Below are 6000 nucleotides of genomic sequence, written 5' to 3'. Positions count from 1 at the left end.
CAGAACTATTCAGTAAGCAAAAACTGATATAAATTGCTTTTCAATTGTAGAGAAAGAGTGCTCATAACCCCCATGGGTTATGTCAAAATGGATTACAATTTAGGGAAATTTACTCTAATCAAGAAGATAAATTGTCACCAAAGAAACAAGCAAGACTTAAAAACATGCAAGAAGGAAAACAAAGAATGCACCGGATATCACACATTATATGGATTAAGTGTTGAAGAGAACATGAATTGTTGAGTATTTCGAGTCTGATGATCTTGCGTTACAGAATTGGTATATTAAAGTTCTACATGAAGAGAATTTTAACTAATATGATTTAGTACTAATTTGTAATATTTTACTTTTAGGAAATTCAGATCTAGAAAGTTAATAGGATAAATTCAATGCAAGAAAATTATTGAGTGTGTGTTCATTGAATAATTATTTCTGTCATATGATCGTAGGAACCACATAGTCTTTAATTTCAAATAATGAGTATGTTTAGAGGTAATGTTCACAAATGACTAATTTGTTCACAATGTTTTCAATTCAAAATTTGTTTACAATGTTTCTAAGATGTTTGGTTCTATTTAGATACTAACAGATGCAAGTGAGTTGAACATATTTAACGCAAGACTTAACTTTGCCAAGTCTGATTTAACTGAAGTTGCCAAGAGCGTTGAACATAATACATATTATGAATAAATAAATAATTATTTTTATAGGCTAACATTTTATGGACTATCAAACTTTAGTTTTCTAATGTTGCAACTATGTAATATGTAAATTTGTATATTGTAAATGATATTATTTAATAAAATTACTAAATATCCGAAATTGATTCTATATTTGCAGGAAATGTAATTAAATAATTATGTAACATAAAACCTGCACGCTTTTTTATTCAATTTAGACACGTAGCAAAAATGCAACCGCGGTGTATTAGTGTGCAACGAAACAGCCGTTACGTTCTTGCCCGCGAAATAGATACTTCTGTGTGCCTCCCAGGTTACGTACTGGTTCGTGCGGACGTGCCAGCGTTACGTAACATTCATGGCTTTGTTACGTTATGTGGTTTATATTATATATATATATATATATATATATATCTATATACCCAGTAAAACCACAAAACGTAATGAAAACGTTCATAGAACGTAACAGATTATACGTGAAACATAACGGTTACGTAACCTAGGAGGCACACAGACGTATCTATTTCCGCCTCAAAAACGTAACGGCCTGTTTAGTTACGCGAAAACATAACGGTTTCGTTTTTGTAACGTTTCCAAATTGCGCGAAAACGTAACGGTTGCGTTTTTGTTAGGTTTCTAAATTACTAAATTAACGTGTAGGTGTCCTTGATGTAACTTAAAAATTTAATAAAATTTCCTGTAAATATAGAAAATATTTCGAATATAAATTAAAATAAACAAATATATTGACTGATTTTATTATTTTTATTTAGAATATTCTAAACTTAGAATATACATATATATATATATATATATATATATCCAATTAATTATATAATAATTAAACTAATAAAATACCTAATAACAGTAATAAATTTCATATCAACATGACTATAACTAATGCAATACAATATTAATGTAATGTAATAACAGTAACAAGATACACACACACACACACATATATATCTATATATATTTATTCATAATTAAACTAATAAAATACCTAATAACAGTAATAAATTTCATATCAACATGACTATAACTAATGCAATACAATATTAATGTAATGTAATAACAGTAACAAGATACACACACACACACACACACACACACATACACATATATATATATATATATCTATATATATTTATTCATAATTAAACTAATAAAATACCTAATAACAGTAATAAATTTCATATCAACATGACTATAACTAATGCAATACAATATTAATGTAATGTAATAACAGTAACAAGATACACACACACACACACACATATATATCTATATATATTTATTCATAATTAAACTAATAAAATACCTAATAACAGTAATAAATTTCATATCAACATGACTATAACTAATGCAATACAATATTAATGTAATGTAATAACAGTAACAAGATACACACACACACACACACATATATATCTATATATATTTATTCATAATTAAACTAATAAAATACCTAATAATAGTAATAAATTTCATATCAACATGACTATAACTAATGCAATACAATATTGATAAATTTGTAATGTAATAACAGTAACAAGGTACACACACACACACACACACACACACACATATATATATATATATATATATATATATATATATATATATATATATATATATATACTACTGCTATTAATAACTTATTTTTGTTTTTTTTCTGTTGTCTTATCAGCCTCTGCTTTCCGAAACGAAACCATTCCACTGCTATTTTGAGAAATTCTGTTTCTGTTATTCCTAATTTATTTGTTAATGTTTCTAAAATTGAATCAATCAGATTATAAACATTGTCAACATATTGTGAATTAGAAACATTTGTACAATTTTTTGTAACCTTACCTATGACTATTTTCATCATTTGAAGGTTATTGACTGCTACATTCTCCTTACGACCAAACCACGAGCATGTGGCAGCCAATTCTTTTGTTAACATTTTGTTTAAAATGTTTCTAACACAGTCTGCAGGTGTTTTACCACCTACTTTCAAAATATATTTTTTCTAAAATTAAAATATAAAAAGTTAGTGCAAAATCATCTTATTTATATTATATTTTGAATACAATGTGAGTATACCAATTCTGCAATGCAGTCATCCTCTTTGAGCAAGTCCTCACAACAATTTAAATCCTGTTGTGAATTTATAGGAAATAAAGCATTGAACATATTGCTCTGGTCTACAACTGGTTCTTTGGCAGAAGTAGAATTTTCATTCATTGTTTGGAGTATAATTTTTATATCTGCCAGCTCTTTCATTAGATAATCGAATTTTAGATTTATATTTTCACCTCCAGTACATTTCACTACTATTGGTTCTGAAGAACAACTATGATCTGTCTGCGTGCCCCGTTCACAAATTTCCTTCACAGGCAGAACATATGACTGTGGAGTTATTATAAGAGGGCTTAAATAATCGCCCACATTTGATGGTGTAGCACATAAAGGCTCTTCGTCGCTAGTACTACACCGTGGAGATTCATGAAACATGATTAGTGATGGGTCAACATGTTGGTAATCTAAAAGTTGTTTTTTATTTATCTGTAAATATATATTGCATTCTTTCATGATATGAAGGTTGTTTTACTTACTATCTTCAACATTGAAATCTAATATTTTAGGTTTTTTAATCCGGCATCCTTTTCCCAAATTTTCTTCTTCCGAAGTGTAATCACTGTCTTTGGCGCAAGACCTCGCTTTGAAGTAAGAAGCTAAACAATGCAATTGTTTTTAAACTGTAACATAGTTGTTTTTCTTTGCTTAAACAAGTACACTTACTGAAATATCGCACCACCGAAACGTTTTGCACCGTCCAAGTAGTTTGATCTGGCACTACATTTTTATAATTAATGATGATGTTACATTTGGCGGCCACCAGCACTTCGTCACCTGATCCCCTTCTTTGATCAACCATCCAACAGGCACTTCTGACCTATCGATCTCATTTGTAAAATTTACTACGGCGTGCGTGAACATTTTCTGCTTCTACTATAAAGAGGTTACATAAACATTCGAAAATGTTGTAAATAAGAATAGTCACGTTTGCTAAGACGTTACCAACATTTTTATCTATGAATAAACCAAGAAAAATTAACTGAATTTACCTATCAAACTGGATGATTTTAAAGATTATTTAGGATTACACAAACTAGAAGACCATTCGAAACTAAAACGAGCTCAACGAAACGATTCACGGGAATCACGTAGATGCATAGATGGGTGGATGATCATGAAGTCAGGATGACCAACGTTCGACAACACATATAGAGAATGTATAGAGACTTATTCTGTGGCGTTTTATAGAGCTGTCAACTACAACACTACAAGTAATATCAAACAAATAAAAAATCATTTAAGTATTTTTTAATAAAATAATAAAAAATGGATCGTAGGAAATTGAATACACGCAAACCATTAAGGGATTTATCCAAACGGAGGATTCGACAAATAATTTCGCAAAGAATGCAAGAATACAGAAGACATTGCTATCAAGAAGTGAGCGAAGAAAATATTGCACATAATAAAGATGTAAATAGCGAGGTTATAGTAGAAAATAGTGTAGAGATTGCTAACATTAACATTAACATGCCTTCAACGTCGTATAATAATGATTTTGCATCACATAATATTAATAGTAATTTGCAACAATCGGACAACAATAACATGGAGTACGCTGCGTCACAAACCCTTCAGGATGATTTGCGTAATTGGGTAAATAATCAAAACATTACCTTGCATAGCGTAAATCTTTTATTGAAACTTCTTCGTAACCATCATGGACTTGATAACTTCCTTCCATGTGATGTACGAACATTAATGGGAACACCAAGGCATGCTACTGGAATTATTCAGGTAGTTAATGGGGGTTCATATGCACATTTTGGCGTAGCAAGTTCTATTATTAGAGCAATGACTAAAATATACAAAAAGTGCCCTAATAATATTAAATTACAATTAAATTGTGATGGTATGTCCATAACACAAAGCTCTGCTAGTACATTTTGGCCAATCCAGTTAATGATCGAGGAACAAAATAGTAAACCTTTTGTTGTTGGGGTGCATCATGGCCAAGCAAAGCCAAATGATGCCAATATATATTTATTGGAATTTGTCAATGAGATGAAAAGCATTTTATTGAATGGTATAATGTTTGAAAAAAATAAATGTCAGGTAGAGATTTCGAAAATTGTTTGTGATAGCCCTGCAAGATCTTTCATCACATATGTGAAAGGTCATGCAGGATATTTTAGTTGTCCAAAATGCATTCAGGAAGGGGATTTTGATGACCATGTCATAATGCCAGATATGAATTGTCAACTGAGGACCGATGAAAGTTTTAGGCTGCGTCTTCAACCCGAACATCATACAGGTAGTTCTATACTAGAAGAGCTAGGCATTGGAATGGTGTCACAAGTTGCATTGGACTACATGCACTTAATTTGTTTGGGGGTGACAAAACGTCTCCTTGGGATTTGGATAAGTGGTCGCAAAGATTTGCGTTTAAATGATATTGATAAAAGTAATGCCAACAAAAAAATAATTGAGTTTAAATCTTTCATACCAAAAGAGTTTTCAAGATTACCTCGAGTTTTGGATGATTATAAAAGATGGAAAGCAACTGAATTTAGACAATTTCTGTTATATACTGGATTGGTTATATTAAAGCCTTATTTAGAGCATTGCAAATATATAAATTTCATTCATTTGTGTTTAGGTATTAGAATATTATGTGATGAGGAAATTTGTTTATCCTCAAATGAATTGGCCAGAAAACTTTTAATTCGATTTGTTAAAAGTTTTGCTGAGTTATATGGACTAAACAAATTTACTTTCAACATTCACAATGTAATACATTTGGCAAATGAGGTCAAAGTATTCAATTGTAGTTTAGATAAGTTCAGTTGTTTTCCATTTGAAAATGAATTAAAACGCTTGCGAAGAAAAATAAAAAATTGTAGGAAACCGTTAGAACAACTTGTTAATAGAATGAACGAAGAAAATAAATTATCTGTAACACAAAATATTAGTATTGCATATCCAATTGTCCATCAAAACAAGGATGCAAAAATAACTAAAATTGAATTGAATGATTTTTTAATTTCTGATCAGCAACCTGATAATTGCTGTATGACATATGACAATAAAATAGTTATGATAAAAAATATAATAATGCATGACAGTGATTTATTCCTAGATTGTGAAGAAGCTATTGAAACGCATTCTTTGTTTTTGATTCCAATCGATTCAAAATCACTTGGTATATATGTTTTTGATAAAACGAACTGTACAGATGTAAAAGTAAAATTAAATA

The sequence above is a fragment of the Ctenocephalides felis genome, unplaced genomic scaffold, assembly GCF_003426905.1.
Source record: "Ctenocephalides felis isolate EL2017-DRISC unplaced genomic scaffold, ASM342690v1 CF-g0.4_SCAFFOLD_00793, whole genome shotgun sequence".
In the NCBI taxonomy this organism is placed as follows: domain Eukaryota; kingdom Metazoa; phylum Arthropoda; class Insecta; order Siphonaptera; family Pulicidae; genus Ctenocephalides; species Ctenocephalides felis.
This window is presented reverse-complemented; position numbering follows the sequence as displayed.